General features: G+C 44.1%; 1 protein-coding gene across 1 annotated transcript in view; it reads right to left on the bottom strand.

Moving 5' to 3' along the window:
- The window catches only part of GALNT6 (polypeptide N-acetylgalactosaminyltransferase 6), a 113,518-nt gene extending 89,094 nt beyond the window's left edge, over nucleotides 1-24,424 (bottom strand). The window contains exon 1 of the mRNA XM_040340825.1: nucleotides 24,060-24,424. The gene's annotated coding sequence lies outside the window, so the exon portion shown is untranslated. The remainder of the gene's footprint in view (nucleotides 1-24,059) is intronic.
- Nucleotides 24,425-25,146: the final 722 nt, after the last annotated feature.

The following is a 25,146-nucleotide window of genomic DNA, read 5'->3' as shown; positions in this document are numbered from 1 at the left end:
CAGCCTTACCAGTGCCCATTAAATGCAGCCTTACCAGTGCCCATTAAATGCAGCCTGACCTATGCCTGGCAAGGACGTCATCACCCCAGCCTGTCACTCAGATAGAAGACAACTGCAGCCATACTCTATTCCGCCGCTCGGGCTGCTCTGTCTTCTGTGAGTGACATTCCTCAGCCGGGAGATCGGTGCTCGCGGGAGACTGCCGGCCTAGTATTCTGACATGGTAGCAAAGAAGAAGGGGGGGGGGGGGGGGGGGGGGGGAGTCCTGCTCAGTATTCGCTCCATAAGACACACAGATATTTCCCCCCATTTTTTTGGGGGGGGGGGGGTGCGTCTTATGGAGCAAAAAGAAATACAGTATATCATATTTACTTTTAAACTTTTTTTTGTATTTCTTCTGTTACTTCCTGGTTTCCATGCCTAGACAAATTATGTCATACATCCCAGGAGTCTTCTGGAGGGAATGGCTCTCAGCTTAGCCCATGCCTGAGCCAATGTCAGATGGGTTCCACAAAGTAAATGCTACATGCATCATCTACCCTTAGACAGATGGCCATAGCCAGAAATTACGATGTTTTTAAAAATGATTTTTCAGCAAAATAAAGCATGAAGACCTGGATGGGCGAGTTTGCTTTGATTATTAAAAATGTATTAAATAGCATTTTTTGGTTTATGGTACTCAGATGCAGTGCAGTTCCACTTTAAGGGTCCATTTACATTTGTACAATGCATTATTTTAGTACATGCGTTCCCACAGCACATAGATCAAAATTGGTCCTTGGGCTCTAACCAAGCTCTATTCCACTTGAATACATTGATGTCTTTTTGTTTTGGTCATTCATTTTCAGTTCCTTCTATATGTACACCATGATCCTTCAGCAATATTGAAGATCTGAGCGTTTTTAAAAAGTGGAATTGAAGAGAGCTATAAATTCATGGTTAATGTAAAGCTATGTATATTCATCCTTACATGTTAAACACGCTGATAGTAGAAGAAAGCAGAGATAGCAAAGAGAGTAGAAGGCTGACCTAATGAGCCTGCTTCTGCCATTTCACTGTCCAGTCAGCAGGCTGAGGATGGAGAGAGGACACCACTGTATTGTTCACAAAACTAGAAATCCTTAGGAAGGTACAACAGCGTCCTTAGATATATTTTATCTGTTTTCCTATAGCTGGATTCAAGTAGCCCGCCGCATCTTAGCGGGGAAGTAGCGTATCGTATTTACACTACGCCGCCGTAAGTTAGCTAGGCAAGTACTGTATTCACAAAGTACTTGCCTGCTAAGTTACGGCGGGGTAGCGTGAATACGCCGGCGTAAGCGCGCCGAATTCAAATGAGGATGTGGGGGGCGTGTTTTATGTAGATTAACTGTGACCTGACGTGATTGACGGTTTTTACGAACGGCACATGCGCCGTCCGTGTACATTTCCCAGTGTGCATTGCGGCAAAGTACGCCGCAAGGACGTATTGGTTTCGACGTGGACGTAAATTACGTCCAGCCCTATTCACGGACGACTTACGCAAACGACATTAAATTTTCAAATTTCGACGCGGGAACGACGGCCATACTTAACATTGGCTACGCCACCTAGGGGGCATGTTTATCTTTAGGCGGCGTATCTCTTACGGAAACTGCGTATCTTTACTGCGACGGGCGGACGTACATTCGTGAATAGGCGTATCTATGCATTTACATATTCTACGCCGAACTCAATGGAAGCGCTACCTGGCGGCCAGCCTCAATATTGCACCCTAAGATAGGACGGCGTATCTTAGATAGGTTTAAGTGTATCTCAGTTTGAGAATACACTTAAACTTAGGACAGTGCAGATTCCGAGTTAGGTCGATACGCCGGCCTAACTCTCTGTGAGTCCGACTTCAGTTATGTCACAGCAGCTTTGCTCTTTTGAGTCTTTCCATCATGATGTGGTCTTCTATCTGTATATCAGTTAATGGCCTTGCATTTCTCCTGTTGCATTTAGTGTGCAATTGTTGTATAATCCCTGATTTTCCTCTGACTAGGGAATGTGGAATGACCTGTGGTTGCAGCTGGCTGTTTGTTATACGCCGAGAGGAGCACAATCGCCAGTTAATGAGCTGGTATTCCTGTACTCCAGCATGACAATATACAGATCTTATCCACCTGGGTTTGGGTTCTGAGCTTTCAGAAGAAAAACGTTTGACAGTTTCAACAGTTCTTTCATTTTATTCATGTGAATGTGGATAGTTAGGGATGTACGTAGGATGTAGAAAATCTTTAAAAATGTCTGTTTAGGCAAACAGAGGACTTTTGTCTGCGTCAAACAATTCCAGCAATTAACTAGAACAAAATAAATGCAGTGGGCGTGTTTTTGAAGGTTTTACTCAAACATTTTTTGTAATAGCTCACAGTGAATATTGTTCAAATATCTAAGCAGAAGAAATGTTTGCAGAAACTTTTTGCCACAATTATGAGGGTCCTGCATTTGGGATCACAAGCTTGGACCTTGGACAGAAGTGTAATGCTGCAGACAATGTAGATTCTGGCTGTAAACCTCATACATAAAATATGAACAAAGCATATCCCTCTATAGCAGGGATAAGCAATTAGCGGACCTCCAGCTGTTGCCAAACTACAAGTCCCATCATGCCTCTGCCTCTGGGTGTCATGCTTGATGCTGTCAGAGTCTCGCTATGCCTCATGGGACTTGTAGTTTGGCAACATCTGGAGGTCCGCTAATTGCTTATCCCTGCTCTATAGTGTGTACTTGTCTCAATTAAGAGCACTAATGCTAGGTTCACACCTTAGCATATTTGTGTGCCGTGTTTGCATGGGCGCAGCAGCCCATTCAACTAAATAGACTAATGTGCCTGCGTTTCTTTAAAAAAAAAAAAAAAAAGTATGTTCAAAAAATTGACTATGCAATTTCCCGCACCCGCATTTCAATTCTACATTAAAAAATGAATGGCAGACCCATGCGATTCTGCAAAGCAGTGCATTTTCACTGCAGTTGGGTATCAATTCGATTCCCGCAGCCTCACACAGATGTGAACCGAGGGTAATTGTCACTTTGTATGCTGCTTCGTTCCTCTCCCATTAGCATGACTCACTACTGACAAGTTTTCTTGACACCAAGAGAAAAATAATGACGGGTAGGGAGGGACCTCCAGCAGATTGACAGCCTCAGCTCTGTTCCTGTGTGTTGTGTGGAAGGGGGTGTGTCCTTTCCCCCAAAAAAGCTCTCTGCAGAGTGTGACTTCAGATCTCCGCCCCTTTTTTCTGAATGCTCAGACAAGCTGTATAAATTCTGGACTTTGAACAGATGTAAAGAAGAGAGGGCTGCAGGTAGACAGGTACAGCTTATGTAGGGGGATTGGTTTAATCTCTGTGTATCACCTGTGGCCAGTCACTTTACTGGGTATATGTAAAGCCTAGTACGAGCTGCTATTTTTTTTTCTTTCAACCCAGTGGGCTAAAACGAAAAAAAAAACAATGTTAGTACAGTGATCTCCCCTGCTGTTCTTTTGAAATTCTGACAGATGGACGGACAGACACCCGCCCGCATCCCCCACCAGAATACTCTGGTCGGCACTCTCAGCCATTGAGAGGGTAGATCAGGAGCCGGTCAGCAAACCTTTTTCAGACATGCCCCTATGACAGAAGCCAGTTTAAAGCGGAGTTCCACCCAACTTTTGAACTTTTTCTTAAAAGGAAAGACCACTGTTCATTTTTGGACATTTTTATCCTTTTCCCCCCCACTTACCTTAGTGGAAAACAGGCGAAGTTCCGTCCCAGCCTCGCTGCGGCGAGGTACGTTATGTCCACTTCTGGACCTGCCCCTCCTCTTTCCCCCGCTGCCTTCTGGAACCTGCGTGTGTCCCAGAAAACGACAGGGCCATTCAGAAAGCGCTGCGTGACTCGCAATTTCGCAGTAAGAAACCGACAGTGAAGCCTTAAGGCTCCACTGCCGGTTTCCCCTTAGCTACTATGGCGACGTCTGCACCCGATCCGATAGATGGAACGGCCTTAGGTGGATGACATTGCGGCCTCCCTGGGAAAAAACTTTTTTCAGGGTGGAACTCTGCTTTAAGGGGCGGCTTCAGTACAAACAGGCTGAATGTTGTCCAGTTTCTATTGAACCGGCTAGGCCCCCCGATATTCGACCCATGTGTACGACTTAAGGGTTTACAACCAATGTAAGCACCATTTCCTCTAATCTTGGACAGTAGAATATATCCTGGGCTGTTTTCACAGCTGCCAATTTCCAGGTGCCCTAGGTGTATGTTTTATCAATTCAATGGCCATGGATCAGTCATCCTTTCACCTTTGCAGATCCGATCATCCAAAATAACCAATGTTTCATGGAACTTCCAAAATGCTGCCACTGCTGGAGAACATGGATGCTTAGACTTCGGACTTTCATTTAGTGAATTTTCAGTGTTAACATATTACTAATGCTAGCATCATAAGCTGGATGATTTTTCAGTTATCTAATATTCTTATCTAAAGTAGGAAAGCTGGTCATAATTAAATTAAGTTCATCCACAAATGCTTAGTCAATAGTTTCTTTATCTCTGAGTGGTAGTCCCATTAAAAGATAACAAGCCTAGGAACATAATTCTGGTTAATTGCTACAATGTCATATCAATCTTTGTGACCTAGAATTGCCAGGAGAGTCTGTAGAATTATTTAAAGGCTTTTAATCAGATTCAGTCACCTATATTTGTAGTGATGAAAACCTCCCTATCCACAGACAGTGACACACATGTACCGGGGCATAGTGGACCTCAGTTCCCATTAGTGACTAAAGTTGATACCTCCTTGTTTGCATACATTAATATAATTTTCCCATCTTTTAGCATGTTATTGTAGGCTAATGTCAGATGCACTTTTCTGTTGAGATTTCTACTGAAAGTCAACATTTTCAGGAGGTGATCAACATCAGCAAGCTATGGAATTAATGGTAGTAAGCCATAGGCCGCGTACAGACGAGCATACCTGTACGATGAAACCGGTCCGCCGGACCGTTTTCACCGTACATGTCTGCCCGGGGATTTCTGTATGGTGGCTGTACTCACCATCATACAGAAATCCGCGCGTAAACAATACGCGGGGCGTGTTCGCGGCGACGTGGGCGGCCCTGCCAGTTTAATGCCTCCACGCATGCGTCAAAGTCATTCGACGCATGCGAGGGATGGCAGGCGCTCGGACATGTACGGTAGGTCTGTACAGACGACCGAACATGTCCGAGCGGGCAGGATTTCAGCGGGCTGTTTTAAAACAAGTCCAGAAATATTTGCCCGCTGGAAAAAGGCCCGGCGGGCAAATGAATGCTGGAATCCTGTCTGCTCGGGCCTACACACGACCGAACATGTCTGCTGAAACTGGTCCGCGGACCAGTTTCAGCAGACATGTTCGGTCGTGTGTATGAATGAATGAATGAATGAAAAATTTATAGAGCGCAACACATGCGAACTGAATCGCTTCTGGGCGCTAGTTGTTTGTGACTCATGACCTCAAAAGAGCAGAGTTTTGATCCGTCTTCTGAAAATCAGGTGGTTTTCCTCCAACCGAATGCTGGTTGGTAAAGCGTTCCATAGTCTAGGACCCTGGAAAGCAAACCTTCTTTCTCCTTTGGATTTGTATTTAGTTTTTGGTACCCTGACCAGATTTTGGTCGGTGGATCGCAGAACGCGATTCGAATTGTGAGGTTCTATCTTGTCGCAAAGATATTGCGGAGCCTTTCCATGGATGCACTTATGTGTAAGGCAGAGTGCTTTAAATGCAATTCTGTCTTTTACTGGCAGCCAGTGAAGGTTTCTCAGCGAAGGTGAGATTGATTCCCATTTTTTTTTCCCAGTCACCAGTCTGGCGGCCGTATTTTGTACGACCTGCAGACGGGAGATTTGGTACTTTGGGAGTCCGAGGTACAGGGCGTTAGCATAGTCCAGTCTGGAATTCACGATTGTTCCCACCACGACTGCTACGTCTTCCTTGGGAATAAATGGAATAAGTCTGCGTAGTAGGCGCAACAGATAGTGCGCTCCGCTGACTACTGACCCTATTTGTGCGTCCATTGTCATGAAGGTGTCAAAGATGACCCCGAGACTTTTGACTTTGGAGCTAGGGTTGATGATTTGCCCCAGAATGGGCGGTGGAGTCCAAGTTGTTACCACTTGACTCTTTCGGCTGGCCTGAAACACAAGGAGTTCTGTTTTAGAACTGTTGAGTTTAAGATAGCTGTTGGTCATCCAGTTGTCAATCAAAGCGAGACAGTTCTCTAAACTTGGATGATGATTCTTTTTGTTGCCGATGCGCAAGTACAGTTGCGTATCGTCTGCATAAGAGTGATAGAGTAGTTCTTGGCTACTGATAATATCAAAGAGAGGGCGAAGATAGATGTTGAAAAGCACCGGTGACAGGGGGGATCCTTGGGGGACTCCACATGACACCGTGCGCCTCTCAGACATGAAAGAACCCAATTTAACTGTTTGTGAACGGTTTTCAAGAAAGGAAGAAAACCATGGTAAATCACCTTCTGCAACTCCTGCTACCGAAGCTAGTCGCATCAGTAACAGTTTGTGATCTACCGTGTCAAAGGCTGCGCTTTAGGAGACAAGATTCTCCTTCGTCTGCGGCCTCGAGGGCGTCGTCCCATATTTTAAGTAAGGCCGTTTCTGTACCGTGTCCAGGACGGAAGCCAGATTGTAATGGATCCAGTAGGTTATGGGTATCTAGATGCTGTTGCAGCTGTTGTACCACTATTTTCTCCATTATCTTAGAGAGAACGTTTAGGCCTGTTATGGGGCGGCGGTGAATCGGGTCCTTGGGATCCAGATTCGTTTTTTTCAGGGTGGGCTGGATTATGCCCTCTTTCAGCATGGATGGCACTATGCCTTCCTTGAAAGACTGATTTATAAGCTGTGTGATGGGTGGTGCCAGAATGTCGGCACAATCCTTCAACAGTTTAGTAGGGATGATATCATTGGGCGATGTGCTGTTCCGCAAGGCACCGATGATATTTTTTGTGGTATCGCTGGAAATAGGCTCCAGAGTGAATTTTGTCGAATGCAGAAAGTTTCTGCGGGAATTTTGAGGCTGATTGACAGCCGGATTGAGGTGGGTATCGTTTTGCAGAATACTTTCCCGGATTCTTTCAATTTTGCTAATGAAAAAATCCGATAGTTCATTACAGAACTCTTGGGTGTCTGAGTTGGGGACTTCAAGACATCCCGGATTCATGGTCTGGGTGACCATTTTGAATAGTTCGCGGGGGCGATTTAGGGAACTGTTAATTGCCATAGAAAAATGATGTTTCTTGGCTTTGAAAATTTCTTTGTGATATCGTGTTGTTATTGCTCTGTAGAAGATAAGATTATCCTCTGCAGGGTTTCTTTTCCAGGCGGCTTCCGCCCTCCTGCGTTCTTGCTTTAGAAGCGATAGCTGGTTGTTAAACCAGCCAGACTTTTTCCTGCGGCTGCCGAATTTGCGTTTCGGTGCTACTAAGTCGGCTGAGTGTAGCAAAGCTGCGTTTATGGCGTCCAGTGTATCAGCGGCTGTTTGCTGAGGCTGGATTGTTTTGATTTTGTTTCTCAAGGTGGATTTGAAGAGTTCCGAGCGGAGCTTCTTCTGAGACCTAACCCAGTGTATTGTCACCGGTTTGGGTGCTTTAGACACTGGGGGGATTTTGGAGATTGTGAACTTGATTGCATGGTGGTCTGTCCATGGCAATGGTTCATTTTCTAAAATGCTTATTTCCAGATTTTGTCTGAAAATTAGGTCAAGTGTGTGACCTGAAGCATGAGTGGGCCCGCATATAAGTTGCTGTAGTCCTAATCCATCCAGGTGATCGATGCAGGCGTCCGCAATGGGATCCTGTGCAGAGTTAGCCCACAGGTTGAAATCCCCAAGTAGCAAAAGATGTTTGCTGTTGAGGGTATAAGTGGATATAAACTCCGTAAATGATGGCAAAAACTGCGATTTAGGCCCAGGTGGCCTATAGCAGAGGAGAATGTGAACAGTCTCCTGGGGGGAAGTTTGGAGCTGAAGAGTAAGGGTTTCCATGAATGGAAGAGGATTTTGCAGGGCTGGTTTAGTGATTGCGATGTGATTCTTATGGATCACCGCAAGGCCTCCTCCTCTTTGCCCTATTCTGTTTTCTGTTATTAGGTGGTAGTTTTCTGGCACCAGTTCATCGAGAATGGTGTTGCAGTCGTCTGAGAGCCAGCTTTCTGTAATAAAGAGGCAGTCTAGATCGTTTTGTAGTAAGAAATCATGGATTTCTAATCGGTGTTTTACTGCCGATCTTGTATTAATCAAAACACATGATATGTGTTTTAATTGTGTCAAGTGGTTAAAATTTTTGCTGATCGATCGTCGATCGACTCTCCAGAGTTGGTCTGTTTTTAAGGCCTTTTTGGTGACGGCTGGTAATGTAGTTGCGAATTGTCTCAGATCCCGAATGGAGTCCGCAGAGTAACGCAAATTACCCATTATTGCCTGTCACTGTGGGGGGGGGGGGTTGATGATTTAATTTACCATTAGAGGGAGGATTCACAGAGTCCTTCCTCTTGATCTTGGTCCAGAGGAAGGCGAAAAAACCCCTGGCAGAGCTGAGCCAATGTGCTGTCACGGGGAAAAATTCCTTCCTGATCCCAGAGGGGCGATCGGCTGTAAAGCCCTGGATCAAGTATCGTAGGGTAGAGGGGGGAAAGAAGGGGTGACAAGTGTCCCTGTTCTGAGGGGATACCAAGGTTCAAGCCTCAGATTTGTCTAGGCAGTGTTCCCTTATTTCTTTTATTAAAAAGCAAATAAAACACTGCTGATTGCTAATTCCTGGAGGACGGGGTCCTCCAGGGATATGGGGGGGAGTTTCTTTCCCAGGATTAGCGCAATTCCGGCTGGATTTATGCCTGGCTGTGGCGCGCCGCTAGGCCGCGGCTGAAGCCGCGGTGTTTCCTAATTCCGGTGGCCGTGAAAGAGTCAGGCCTGGCGCGGATGCGGAGAAAAAACGGCCGCCCGCGCAGTGCAAGAGACGTGCGAGGTGCGGGGCGGTCGTGGGCGATCGGGGGTGGTGGTATGGGGACCGATGTGGGGTTGCAGTAAGCAGTGCCCACAGTTGGAATCGCTGGGGTGGCTGTCCTTACAAGGACGGTTCTCAGCGATTCCGGGGGGATGGACCTGAGAAGCAGGGATAAAGTCTTACCAGTCAGAGAGCTGGTCAGTCCAAAAAGCTGCAGATGGAAAACGGCAGCAAGGCAGCAAGGTGTTAGAAGCGAGCGAAGGCGACGGAGAGGAACCCCTGCCTGTCTGAGACCAGGAGCCACACGTCCTACTGCTAGGGCCGTGCGCCGATTACTGCTGGCCCAGTTCTAGCCCTGGCCGTGCGCAGATTACAGCCCAATAGTTTTCCTGTTCTGTTTTTTGAGGTTTTCTGATTGCTGCAATCTTTTTCTTATTGTATTTGACTCTTCTAGTGGAAAATGTGACCAAAATACCCAACTTTTAATTTGCATTAAATTTAACTAATTTCTTCCAAATCTTTGAAGCCTGGATTCCAAATAAAAATCCTGCAATTTACAGTGCTTACAAACATAAAGCTTAAAAAAAAAAAAAAAGTCATGCATGTGTCCTCTCTACTTTCATCCAGAAGGGAGTTTAACAAAACACGTGACCACTCATTAAAATTAGAAGAAAAGAGGTTTAACCTTAACCGCTTCCATATCGGGCACTTACGCACCTTCCTGCCCAAGCCAAATTTTCAGCACTGTCGCATTTTGAATGACAATTGCGCGGTCGTGCTACACTGTACCCAAACAATTTTTTTATCATTTTGTTCCCACAAATAGAGCTTTCTTTTGGTGGTATTTGATCATCTCTGCGTTTTTTCTTTTTTGCGCTATAAACAAAAGAGCGACAATTTAAAAAAAAAAAAACACAATATTTTTTACTTTTAATTTAATAAATATCAAATTTTTTTTAAAAAAAAACAACTTTTTTTTCCCTCAGTTTAGGCCTATACGTATTCTTCTACATATTTTTGGTAAAAAAAAAAAAAAAAATCGCAATAATCATATATAGGTGATAGATTTATGGCATTTTTATTTTATTATTTTTTTTTACTAGTATTGGCGGTGATTTGCGATTTTTTTACTGTCACCGTGACATTGCGGCGAACACATCGGACACTTTTGACACGTTTTTGGGACCATTCACATTTATACAGCGATTAATGCTATAAATATGCATTGATTACTGTGTAAATGTGACTGGCAGGGAAGGGGTTAACCACTAGGGGGCAAGGAAGGGGTTAATATGTGTCCTAAGATGTGTTATAACTGTAGGGGGGAGGGGACTCTCAAGGGGAGGAGACCGATGTGTGTTCCTCTGTACTGGAAACACACATTGGTCTCCTCACCGCTGACAGGAGGTGGATCTGTGTGTTAACACACACACACACATCCACACTCCTGCCGTGATTACCGACAATCGCGGGCACCCGGCGGCAATCGCGGCCGCCGGGCACCCGCGCCGGGTCACGAGCGTCGCCGTGCGCGCCCCCTAGATCGCCGGACGTCATATGACGTCCACCCGGATCGAGAAGGGGTCCCTGCCGCCGTCATTTCACAATGAGGCGGTAGGGAAGTGGTTAAACTACGTAGAGGGTTCTTTACAGTAAAGCCTCATACACACGATCGGATTTTCCACGGACCAAGCCTCGGACTTTTGTCCGAAGACCATTGGCTGTGAACTTGTATCGCATACAAACGGCAAAGAATTGTTGGCCAGCAAGCACAAAACTATTTGTTTTTTCAGCTCTTTAGCACCACGCTTTGAGCAATGTCTGCTAATATTATGTTATGGTGAGCATTGCTTTTGAGCATGCGTGTTTGTACTTTGGATTTTTTTTTTGTTAAACGATTAGATAAGCACCTGAACGACCATAACATACAGGAATATACAAGGTAATACTGACATACAGTATAATCACACACATAGGTTGGACTTGATGGACTTGTGTCTTTTTTTCAACCTCACCTACTATGTAACTTCTGTTATCTTTTCCAGATCGAATGACTATTGGCAGATGAAGTGGAACCATCTTTGTGGTGTATGAATGGCTGTTTTTTTTCTTGTCATAACTCTTTTACATGACATGCAGAACATTCAAATATATTGCACCACTGTGTGCTCCCATTATACAGCCTTATTCAGGTCTTTAATGCAAAGACAAATCTGCAGCTCATCTGTGCATGGGTTTTTTTCTTTTTCTTTTCTTTTTTAATGATGACCACTTAATTTAACCATTCTGTGTGATCACTTCAGCTTTCATGAAGAAGCCACATTTTATAACGCCATTATTGGCTAAATCCACCTTTCTTACCATGTCACATCCATATCAAGGATGTAATATGATTCCCCAGCCCCTCACCCCTAAAACTGCCCCTACCCCTCTGTGGCTCTGGTCACTCTTTGAATTGTGTGTGAATGAGTGTAGCTCCACCCACACAGCAACATCATCCATTCATAAAGATTTATGAGATTTATAAGATTTGTAGTTCTCAATAGAACACAAGTGCCGTAATTACCACATTTGTAGTCCATTCATACTTCCTGCAGCCCGGCATACGAAGGTCCATACCTAGGTATGGACCATTAGCCACAGAAAGGTTGCAGGATTCTGTGCATTGCACGCACAATCTACTGATCACAGCTGTAATGCTTTGCAGCCTCTTATGGGGAAAAAAAAAGAAAAAAGATATACTGTAAATATATAATTGCACATTTTTTATGGAAATATGATCACATTTACTTTTTTCTTTTTTGCGCAAAAGGTAGACTCAACCTTTAAGGTTATTTAAAAATCTTTCAATTCTAGTGGTACTTTGAGGATCATGCAGTTGGAATAACAGCTTTATCCACATGGATATTGCATTCTCCATGGTCAATCTCTAAAACAGTGGTTCTCAACCTGGGGGTCAAATGATGATTTGCCAGGGGCACAACATCCGTGCAATCTTTAATAATAATAATAATAATAATAATTAATACCAGACCAATTTGCATCAAAATCCTTTACATACGATACTGAAGTACGGACTAATGCCTCGTACACAGACCGTTATTCATGTCATGGAAAAGAAAAACGATTTTTTTCCCCCCTCGACGCGATTTCTCTCAAGCCTGCCTTGCATACACTCGATCGTGAAAAAAAATGCTTGAGCAAAGCGCGGTGATGTACAACACGTACAACGGCACTATAAAGGGCAAGTTCCCTTCGAATGGCACCACCCTTTGGGCTGCTTTTGCAGATTTCCTGTTACCGCTTGTTAGTAAAAGTTTGGTAAGAGACGATTCGCGCTTTTCAGTCTGTTACAGCATGACGAATGTGCCATCTCCATTACGAACATTCGTTTTACCAGAACGAGCGCTCCTGTCTCATAACTTGCTTCTAAGCGTAATGCGTACACACGACCGTTTTTCACAACATGAGATAGAACGACGTGAAAAACTACAAGAAAAAGGAGCAGGTTTTAAATTTTTAATGGCCATTTTTCTCATCGAGAAAATGCTCTGGAGCATACACACGACCGTTTTTCCATGACCAATTAAAAAAAATTGCAATTTAAAAAATTGCATTTTTCTTGTCATAAAAAATGGTCGTGTGTACGCGGCATAAGGCCTCATTAACACTAGAAGTTAGGGAGGGAGTTAGTAAAACTACCCCCCCTGAACTGCTCTGTTTTATGGGAAAACCCCGGGGTGTACACTTGTGAGCAGACATGCATTTTGATATGCATTGATACGCTTTTCAAAACGTTGTTTTGAAGTTAGAGTCTGGAGTGGTTAGAGTCAACAGCTACTTACCAAGGCTTGTTAATACCTGTTGCCAAGGCACCTAAATGCATGATATGTGCATTATGATGCGTTGCCATTGATGTCTATGGACCTCCCAATGCACTTAAAATGCTAAATAAATGGACATGTTGTATTTTTCCCCAAATGCACTGCAGTGCAGCGCTGAGGTTATGGCGCACCAGAACACATGTCTTTTTGTGAATCTCAACAGATGCATTAAAAAGGCAACAGTGTACACAGGCTCTAACTCTCTTAGTAAATCAACCTCAATAACGTGTTCTACATCTGTGCCACCTGTTTACAACAGTATGTTACAACTACATTACACCTATTAGAGACATTGTTGCCAAAAACCATGACATTATCAGAAGCAGCCTTCATTTCCTGCTAGAGGCCTGCAAATGTGAAGCAACTGCTATGAATTACAATTGAAAGCTCTGTGGTTTTGTACACTAGCTAAAAGACTTCCCATTCATCTAAAAATGCAAGACCACAAAGCTCATTCTGATAAAAATCTAAAAACGGTAACTACATTTATCAGATGCACACACCCAAAGCACCTTTTTGACTTCAGCCTTCCTAAGGATGCCCCTAGAGATCAGATAGTGCAAGCCGGATGGGCATGCAAGATCTAACCACTCGAGGGGTACCACAAAAAAAAATTAACATGAGCCTAAGCATACACATTAGGTCAAAAGGGGGGTGGAGAAGCAAGGATGAGTCAAATTTTGCCAGTATCAATTATTACAGAGTGGAATGGCAGAAATCTTTCAAAACTGCCAACCTAGTGTCCATCAGGCCTCCATTGGCCATGCCATGGAATCTTCCTCGGTTTGGCGAACCCAGCGAGAAGTCTGAACCCCAAACTTGGCTCCAAACCACATTGAAGTAAAACAATTTTTTCTGGTCATTTGCCAGGCCAATTAGTAAGCTGCTGTGGGGGGGGGGGCCTGAGGGCATAAAAGCCCCCCCCACCTTCCTTTTTGCAAGGCCTTGTCCCAATGATGAGGGACATAAGTCTGTTCTCCATATTTATTTTCCGAAAAAGAAAGTGTCAGTTTGTGAGGACTTTGGTAACCACCTTTTTATGATGGGGGGGGGGGGCAGATCTCCACCCCCTCCCAAAGCATGAGTATGGGCTAGAAGTGTATTTGTGGCACATGTCATCAGGGTAAAATATGAGCTTGATTTGTCACAATTAGAAAATTCCATAATTGCCCACCCCCCCTCCCCAGTCATAGCTATGACTAAGACCCGTACTGGGCATAAACGCATAAGTGTTTGTCACAATTAGAAAATTCCATAATTGGCCCGAACAAAGCTCATCTTTTACCCCGAAGACGTGCATCGTGAATATACTTCCATAATTGGTCCAGGCGCTTACGCGTTTCTGCCCAGTATGGCTATGACTATTAACACTTTCCCTACCGAGTCATTGTAAAACGACGACGGCGGGAACCCTCCCTCCCTCAGAGTGGACGTCATATGATGTCCTTGCATTCCCGGGCGGCTAGCTCTATTTGTGGGGAAAATAGGGCGTCAATTTTGTTTGGGAGCCACGTCGCATGACCGCGCAAATGTCATTTAAATGCCACAGCGCTGAAAACTAAAAATTGGTCTGGGCAGGAAGGGGGTGAAAATGCCCTGTATGGAAGTGGTTAAGGCCTGAACTGGGCAGAAACGCATAAGTGCTGAGAACAATTATGGAACTTTTCTCAGGCCTTTTTTTCAGATTTTTCACCACCTCTAGCTCAGACCCTTTGGTGCCTGCTCACCACAGTCACATGTAAACACAGAAGTCTGGTTTCTGTGTTTACAAGTGACAGCTCTGCACTCTGCGTGCAACCCCCTGAACTCTGCACTCTGTATGTAATACAATCCTGGTATGTAATGCCCCTTTAAGACCCTCCTACTGTTTGTGAGGTGTGTGTGTGGGGAAGGGAGTTTTGGGGGGTCATGGTTGAGTTCCAGCCCCTATTTGAGAAAAAAAGCCCTGAACTTTCTAATCATAATAAAGCTGATCTTTTATTCTGAAAATGTGTGCTGCAAACATACTTCCATATCTGGTGGATGGCGTGCAGGAGCGACTAGGAAGGACCGTGTCTACATCGTGACAGCTGAAGAAATCGGGGGTTGAGAGGCTCGTCAGCTCCTGATTATTACTAAAGATGTATATGCACAATGTGTGGGCGTTAAAGCCTACCCCTTTTTTCCACTGCACATATGCATTATTTGGGTGGCAAGAAGGTAAACATTGCGCCGGGGATCCTGGATGACATCATTTCAGCAGCTAGAGATTCAAACTGGCCAATCTGTTCAGCAGTTTGGCAAACTGCAAACAAGCTGGGTCTGCTTAAAATGAATGTTCGACCCAAACCTGAATCCCATCTCTAGCCATACCGTAGACAAGATATATTTGCCAGTTCAGGCCGCTGTTATCTCATATCTATGAATATTATTCGATTTTTGAGCCACTTCTGAATTGCGTGTTGCAGTACCCAGAACCTCAAGGAGTCACAGGCAGTCACTATTACACAGGGAGATTTATCAAAACAACCCAATTATGTATAGATCAATTGAGCAGTACAATAGGATTATTCAGTCTATTGTGGCCAGTCACAGCTGCTCTGCAGGATGTCTCTATACAGCTTTCAGGAACTACTTGTTCTGATACATTACACTGCATGTATGACGTGGCAGTGTGACAGTACTGGCAAACACAGGTGACTAGTGACAAATAAGATTACCACTACACATCTCTTGCTTCACAAAGCTCTGCATTCTATTGCTGGCACAAAGCCTTCTGGCATAGACAGCCATAGCAGGAAAAAAAGCCATTCTATTGCAATGATCCTATCACAATGGTTTAGTGCCCCAGAAGTACGTTGGATACAATTTGTCCATGACTCAAATTCTTTTTCAATATTTTATTGAATTTTCAAAAATTATAACAAGCCATGGTTTGCCCACACAGGGGCGACATAGAACACACAAAAAAAAAATAAGAAATAGCGCACGAACACATAATAAAACACCAAGACAACTTATAACCCAGGCCATGGAGGACCAGGTTGAAATTTAGGCCTATGTCATGGACACAAATATCCTTCTGTACCCAAGAGTACAGCAGCTTACATTGTTGGCCTTTATATCGAAAAGCAATGACAGAAAAAGCAAACAGAAGAAAAAGAGAAAGGAAAAAGAGTAGAGAAAAAGAGGAGCCCCAGAAGAGGGCAAGTATCACGGACCCGGGACCCGCCGAAGCAAGATTCCTAAAGCCGACCATAACTGGTCGGGGGCAGGGATGGAAAGGAATAACTTATCCATGGTTCCCATACGTTCAAAAATTTTGCATGCGAATCCTTCAATATACTGGACATCTGCTCATTAATCATCATAGCCGTCATTCTGGATCTCACCCCCTGGAAAGAAACCGACTGGGTCTTCCAGGCCTGAGCAATGTTCCTCTTGGCAGAAATAAAAAGATATGTGGCCAATTTCTGTTGGGGCGCAAATAGGCCCGGTATCGGGCAATGTAAGAGAGCCAGTCGGGCATCCCTACGGACTGTCACATGAAATAATGTCTGTAATAGGCCAAAGACCCTTGACCAAAAGCCGATCAAGCGTGGGCACGACCACCATACATGTAAGTCCATGACTCAAATTCAAGCAGGTAGCATATATGACATGCTAGCAAATTCTATGAGGTCACAGATCTGTATTGCGCTAAACATCACAGACACTAGATCAGGAGTCTCCAAGCTATGACCTACTGGCCAAATTCAGACTGCTGCAAGATTTTATTTGAGCCCTCTAAAGTTAGGGAGACTGAGGGGGACCCCGATTCATTTAAATTTGGGGGCAGCTCAGCATGGACGGTGGAAGATTTCAACTGATAGAAAAGAAGAGATGAGATATCAACACAAGGGACACATTCTACTGACTAAGTTATGTTGTGATCTTCTGATTTTTCTGTTTGTTTTTTTTTGTCTGCACCTAGGCTTTAAGGGTAGCCATAAATACATAGGTTTCTCACTTTCTCCAAGCGGAACAAGAGAAATATGTGTGTGTGTGTGTGTGTGTGTGTGTGTGTGTGTGTGTATATAACTAGGCTTAAAATGGATGTAAACAGCCTCAGATGATAAGCAGGGATGAAACAAATCTCCCTACATAAGTTTTACATGTACAGTGGAACCTCGGATTGCGAGTAACGCGGTTAACGAGTGTTTCGCAATACGAGTACTGCATTTTAAAAAATCGTGACTCGGGATTGCGAGTGTTGTCTCGCAAAACGTGCATGGATTCAGGCCAAAGCGGTGTGCAGTACCGATTTTGGCCTGAGGTGGGGGGGGGGCGCCGGAGCCGAGCAGAGCCGAACGTCGCCGATCACAGCCGATTGGCGCTGTTCAGAACTGCACGAAAAGGCTCAAGGACAGCACTGCTGACCTTGGTAAATTACTAGGTTCATGGAGATGATTGATCTTTCCAAGAGCCCAATATAAGTATACTACCCTCTTATGACCTTCCTGTTTGAGATTTGTTTCTCAAAGGATAAAAAATATTTATAAGTAACAGTTTATTATCCTTTCAACTTTCCGGTTTTAAATACATGGGCAGGCTTTGTAGAACCAATACCATCCAGCAACTGCAATGTCTCACCAACTTTCTTATTACAGACAATTAACCTCTGCATTATATTTATTCTTATTGCAGAGGTCACCAGTTACAGCAGTACAATCTCTCCACTGCGATTAATCTGGTAAGACGCAACAACTTCTGAATTAAAACAATCTGATATATAATAAAACAATACATAAAAAATATTAATAATCCCCTTTTTTTCAGGGGAGATTTATATTATTAAATTACACACCATTCTTACAGGGCCCAGCGGAGGCTGGCTCCAGTAGTGCTGCAGGGGACCTGAGGTGTCTGCCAGGCGACATTTGAATTCTATCCATCAACACTTGGTTGCACCAGTAAACCTAGATTACAATGCTGCTCATCTTCTTTGTTTTTAACGCATTAATGGAATGATCTGTCGATAGAATAGCTTCAAAGTTGCGAGTATTGAGAAGTTGCCACTTCTTTACTATTGATTACACTTTGGATAGTGATGGATTCGTTATGCTGATTGTTTGTTATACGCATTATAGACAAATGGCTGATTCTTCTTCACACCCCTGAGGAAAGAGAGGCATCTCTCGGAAACGTCAGGTATCATTTGGAGAATCACGTCTCACAACGATTTTTTGCACTTTGATTCTAATTGTATTCTAGTCTGTATTCATTCCATATACTGCCAATTTTTTTTAACATATTTTGCTTTGTATTTGTATAATAAACAATATTTATTTTTTACATATATTTTTCCACAATGTTGTTCATATCCTTGTGCCTTTAAAGTCCAGTCAGGGGACCTATCGCTCTTTCTTGTACTTTGGGTTACGAGCATTCTCCTGGAACGGACTATGCGTGGAACCGAGGTTCCACTGTATATCTGCTGTCTTTAGCTTTATATATTCTTTAGAAAGTTCAGATCCTGTTAGGATTTTCTGTTCCTGTTCAGCACTGCAGTGAAGCCTGGGTATTCAGCCAAGACAGCTGATTTGAGAAAAGGCATTGAATAGTTCAGCACTCCGCTAATCTATTTAAAGCATCCTCCTCAACACAAAACTCAGGCTGCTTTTATCTCAATTGAGGGGGGAACTTGTCAGAAGTTATTAGGCTGATAACAAAAGAACGGAGCAGGAGAAAGCCACAGGACATAGTGCTTTGAAGAGAGATAAGAAAATACTACAAATATATGTGCCCGGCTTAAATTTCATGAATCAGGTTTACATCCACTTCATGGTACACACAGCAAGGAAATCTAAATGGGTTAATTCACTATGCTAAATAGTGTGGATTGAGGAATCTCCATTGTTGGCCATTGTATTCAGAAAGCCATGACACTTGTAGTTGTCTGAATACCTGAATACTGACTGTATCTAACAGGATATAGTTCACTGTATCCTCCAATTTTTTTTATTGAAATCGCACATTACCAACAAGTGACCGTAGGTTAGGGACAGATGATCACCTCTTTATGCAAACAGTGAGGGCAAAGTTATCCTCCTTCTGGTGAAATGTAAATCAGCCTAAGACCTCATTCACATGGGCAAAAAGTGCCCTCCTGCAGATTCCTGTGGCCAATATCCCAGGTGTTCTGATCACTAGTGGCTATTCAGCCTGTCCAACTGAATGACAGGCTGAAAGGAGCTACACATGGCTATCAGCGTGTATCTGTGCATCCAGCAGTTAACCACTGTTGGGGACAGATGTCCATGCATGGATTCAGGTAGATTGCATCCAGGGGAGAACATCTATCCCTAACTACAGGTTATCATTGGATGTGCACATACCTGTGCATATATGCTTACAGGTGTGGACAGCTGCAACTTCTGTCAGCCTGCCATTGAGTAGTACAGGCTGAGCAGCTGCAGGTATTGGCTGCAGAGGAACACAGGCATATGCTTCATCGGTGGGGGAGGCAATAGGCCACAGCACAGCACTCAGGATGGCGCAGGAATAACTTTGCGCCCCTCTAAATGTTGCACCCGGGACAAGTGCACCAGCTGCCCCCCCCCTTCACGCTACACCACTGCCTAGTTCAGTAACTCAGGAAATATTAAAGCGGTAAGGGCCCATTCAGACGGGCTGCCACCAGCATTTGGGGAAATTCAAAAAAGCTGCTGTTCCACTTTTCTGACATTATTTCCTCTTGTCAAGGTATTGTCCAAAATTCATGAAGCATTTGCAACACTTTTGGTTCTGACAGCGACCCATGCACCAAATTCAGGTAGTTCTGAAATGTACCATTTTTACATCGTGTTGCGCCGAATGCGCCAAATGTGAAAGTGCTGCTAATTAAGACCAACTCTCTTTTGGTGTACAGAGAGAAAAACTGGCTCAGACAGATTTTGTGAAATTGACGCTCATGCATTCTAAAAGGTGGTGCAGCATAAGACAAATTCAAGTACAAGTTCAAAATAGGTATATGAATTTGGTGCATTCTTCACCACCTTTAGAATGCGTAAGAGACACTTCTGCCAAGTCTGCGCCAGTCCTTATGAATTCCAGGGATTGTGTACAGCCGTGAGGAAAGGTTTGTACCCTTGGCGCCGTGGATGTTTATATCATACCAGTGGTTACACGTGACTAGAGATTCTGACTGGCCCTGGATGCAGACAGTTTGCGGTTCTGGATGCACGCACACTGGACTCTCGTTTGATATGGCCACAGCACAGTGTGTTGATGCATCCAAAGGCAATGTTTGACGCTGCTGTCTAAATAACTGTCTGAATGAGCCAAGTCAACAACCAGGCAGTCATTTCCAAAAATAAGATCAATAGCCCAATATTTCTCCACACAGCTTTACTGTGACGTTACCATGAGAATACCAAAAACGGTCTGGTGTTCATCGCCACTATTTCAGACGTCTTTACACCTATACAGGAGCAAAGAAAACAGGGGCGCGCGTGTGTGTTTGTGTGTGTCTTCACACTCCAAAAATATCAGGGTCAACGTAATAGTGATAAAATATTTCAGTTTCAATAGTGCTGAGTTTGAATGACTCAGGTGACAGAAATTCCTGTACAGCCTCACCTCAAACTAAAATGTTCCACGTCAGTACAGAGGAAAGAGACAAAAGGCAGCAAACAGTTGGGTGTGAACTGGCAATGTCACTGCCCCTCCAATAATGGTCACAATGGGAATACGAGTGTGAGCTTTACTGACACTTTTCACAAGAAGCTTTGAGGTTTTAAAACACCCCAAGAAATCGCACCCTGTTAAATGGTGTGCACTGTACCACACGATTACAGATTAGAGAACCTGCAAGATTTATATGAAGCACTGCTGCGCGTAACTGTAGGCTGGCCTGCATACACACACTGTGAGGTAAATCGAGCATTCTTATCTTATATGTGACGACTAGGAGTGACCACAATGATCAAAGTGCACCAAGCATATAATCACATTTCCCTGTCAGAACAATAGCAGAGGCTTGTTAGTAGTTGCTATGTGCTACTAGAGTTTTCCCCAAACCATAAATTACTATAGTGTCCAGCCAAAAGTTGTGGAAAAGTCAGGCGAGAGTTTTAATTGCTCTGAGCCTCTTTTGGAAATTTCCCCTCACTTCCCCTATATGGTGGCCATACCATCTGTTGGCGGAGATTTCCCCTTACTTTCAGTATATAGTGGCCATACATGCTGTTGGAGGAGATTTCCCCTCACTTTCCATATATAGTGGCCATACAGGCTGTTGGAGGAGATTTCCCCTCACTTTCCGTATATATAGCTGCCATACATGCTGTTGGAGGAGATTTTCCCTCACCTTTCCGTATATGGTGGCCATACACACTGTTGGAGGAGATTTCCCCTCACTTTCTCTACAATACATTGTGGCCATACACGCTGTTGGGAGATTTCCCCTCACTTCCTTGATATGGTAGCCATACATGCTGTTAAATATCGAATAGCCATGACTTCCCTTACAATTGATTTAAGACTTGTTCACACAGGCCTACTAAAACGTACACCTGTGTGAGGGCCGTATTTGCCCACATGGGGATGCAAAGGTGTGTTCCCTGCATCCCCAATTATGATTGTAAGTTATGATCATTACTGCATCTTAATTATCAATCAAAATCCACTGTGGAATATCAATTGAATGGGTTGTTGACTATAGATTGATGATTCTTACTAGGGGAGACCGGTCGTAAAATAAATGGATCATATATGGGAGGTGTGCCATCATTGGATGTGATGGAAAAGGTCTTAAAATGTCAATAGCAACATAATCCACTGGGAAAAGGCGCAGGCTAGAAGATCCAACACCATTTTGCTTAATTTCCTGTCCCACTAACAATGCTGTCACCATGACAGGAAGTTAAGGGGAAATTACCCCTTTGGAGCCACATACGGCGATAAAAAACAGAAGCTGGCCATATACTTTATCCTGCAGGCTGGATAAAAAAAATAAAAAATAAAAAAATAAAGTTTTTTTTTTATCAGATTCCCCTATCTATGCTAAACAGCAAAGATTGGGAAGGGGGTGTTGGGCCAGGGGTGTAGGGGGGCAGACAGGGCCACCCAAGTATTTTGGCCAGTTTATCAGGAAATGGACATTTGAACAGTGTATGGGCAGCTTTACTCTCCCCTATTGTGTCCACAGCTATACAAACAGAAGTGTGGCCATTCATATAACTAAGCGCAAGTGAAGAGGTGCTTTTTGTAGCGTTTAGGCTGGCCATGGATGGTGCGAGTTTCTTTCCTGTAGCTACGGTTTGCGAGAAAGAAATGTAAAGGGGAGAGGATGCGCTGTACATCTAATCCTACAGATACAACAGGTCCTTTTGAGGGCAATCATAATGCTGATGCCGCCCACGATGAAATTGAGTTTGACACCCTTGCCATAGACTTTAGGGGCTTGTTCACACCATGTCCACTGAGCTGTCATCTCTGCACACAAACCACAGCACATGTATGGTGTGAACTGAGAACATAGAAAACACTATACAGGTGCCATGGTGTGCACAAAAACGCAGCTTAATGGTGTGAACAAGCACCCAAAAAAATAAAAAATGTAAATAAAAACGTTAAAATTACGTGTTTTTCAGGCACACTCATTTTACAAATCCATGGGGCCAAAAAATGCACAAATTGGTTCCAGTACAGTACTACAAATCATGCATTAAAAATAAATAAATAAAAACACGTCCCAAAAAAATAAATAAAAAAATGCCTTAAATCATCCATCTATGCTTATGCTGAATGTGGATGGAGGCTTAACTCTAGTTCACACTGAATGCGACTTGTCTGACATCTTTACGACTTCATGCACAGATGCTTATGCACGTCACATCTGAAATCGCAAAAACATAGTGCAGGAACAATCAGCGCAGCACCACAAAGTCGGAGTCACACCAGTGTGAACGGTTCCTTTGCTGACAATAGGGTGCGACTTGTCATGTAATTTGGAAGTGTCAAATCACGTGACAAGTCACATTGGTGTGAACTGGGGCTAAGTCACAGAAAAAACATAGCTGTCATATTTCTCAAAAAGCAGATGGGTACGGACACTATTATTATTATGGAGAAGTTGAACACTTTTAGGCCTCATTCACACTAGTGTACCAATCCCTTTACCTGTGCGATTGTTTTCACCCGCGTGAGATGCACAGGTGTTCTGTACAGACATCTCTCCAAACGCATTTTGGAAGTGTACATCCGGGTGGGTCGGATTAGATGAGGATGCAGACAGGCTGCGCTCTGATCTGTGCAGGAGACTTGCAAGGATTAAACTCTGGGATGTAATTGGAGAAGATCCGCGCAGGTCATCCACCTGTCATTGATCTGAACAGGCTGCCTGCAGGAGTCTATATGGATCACCTGCGCAACCTATGTGGGCACACATTGATACGCCAATGTGAATGAGGCCTTATTGCAATATGCGCGCTAAAACGCATTAGTAAAATTGGGTCCTGATCTTCCCCAAAAATTGTTGGCATGTAGAATTTGTATGCAGCAAAAAAAAAAAAAAAAAAAAAAGTTGATCATTGCCTCCACATTACTGGTATAGTTTACGTTACTGTAAAGCTGGCCATATACTATACGATTGCCTTCAGATCGACCATTACCTATGTAGAGGGGCCTACAAGTGATGAATTGTTTAGGTATCATTTTGGAAAATCTAAAAAAGAGGTTGTACAATCAGATTGTAAAGTATATGGGCAGATTAAAGCTCACATGTCTACTTCTGGTCACATTCATTCAAAAACAGCAAAGAAAAGTATGACGAGTGCAGAAACTCTGAGCAGACAGATCTCAATCTGACTTGTAGGACATGTCAGCCTGAGGATCGGGGGATTTCCAGCGATCACCGACTCAGCACAGTGACTAATGTCCGGCAATAAGAAGAGGGGGAGGAGGATCGGTCATTCTCTGCCGGTCTATGGGGTTGCTAAGCAAACAATGCACAATAGACACTTGTCATAGCGATCACTTATATTGAATGAACACACACTATGCAACATGTGAGACAGATGAGCGCTAGATAGCCCCATCATACAATGAGAGCACTCACACCTCCACTCATCGGAGATCACAAAGTTCTAACATCGGATGGGATGGTCCGGTAACCCATCGGTGTGATGAGGATCGGAGATCGGCTCTTACCTTATATCTGTGTGATCGGAGATCGGATGGCTCTGCGATCGGAGATCGGACGGCTCTGTGATCGGAGATCGGACGGCTCTGCGATCGGAGATCGGACGGCTCTGTGATCGGAGATCGGACGGCTCTGTGATCAGGAGGACACAGGCACACTTGTGCTGTCACTGAGCGGAGACGACTGATTCAGGAAATGTACAGCGATCACTGGGGAAGGAGGTGCACAGCGATCAGTGATGAAGGAGGTGCACTACACACTCCTCGGTGATCAGTGATGAAGGAGGTGCACTACACACTCCTCGGTGATCGGTGATGAAGGAGGTGCACAGTGATCGGTGATGAAGGAGGTGCACACTCCTCAATGAACAGCACACAGGAGGAGTCTCCCTCCACACACAGTGATACCTGCACACAGAGGAGCAGGGGGGAGGGGACAAGGATCACACTGAACAGGTGTATTCTAGAAGGAGGAGGGAGAACAGGATCCCCCAGGTCCTAGAGATGTGTACACTGCCTGTAACATCAGCCTCTCCATCCATCACCACACCATCCATCACCACATCATCCACACTAGTCTACCTCCCTATTAAACTGAAGACACAACTTGATTTTGGTTAGTTGAGGGGATAGAACAGTGGTGGCCAGCTGGAAAATTATAGTGCAGATTCCGACACCTCTAGAGGGCCACATAATAGTAGCACATTTCACATCTCAGTGCCCAGCATTGCTGTCAGGGGGGAATAATAACCCCCAGCATTGCTATCAGGGCATGTAATAATAACCCCCCAGCTTTGCTGTCAGTGGACACAATAATAACCCCCAGCATTGCTGTCAGTGCATGCAATAATAACCCCAGCATTGTTGTCAGCGGACGCAGTAATAACCCCCAGCATTGCTGTCAGTGCATGCAATAATAACCACCAGCATTGCTGTCAGTGCATGCAATAATAACCCCCAGCATTGCTGTCAGTGCATGCAATAATAACCCCCAGAATTGCTGTCAGTGCATGCAATAATAACCCTAAGCATTGCTGTCAGTACATGCAATAATAACCCCCAGCATTGCTGTCAGTGCATGCAATAATAACCCTAA

The sequence above is a fragment of the Rana temporaria genome, chromosome 2, assembly GCF_905171775.1.
Source record: "Rana temporaria chromosome 2, aRanTem1.1, whole genome shotgun sequence".
NCBI classification, from domain to species: Eukaryota; Metazoa; Chordata; class Amphibia; order Anura; family Ranidae; genus Rana; species Rana temporaria.
The sequence above is the reverse complement of the archived record's forward strand: the minus strand, read 5'-3'. Positions and strand labels throughout refer to the sequence as shown.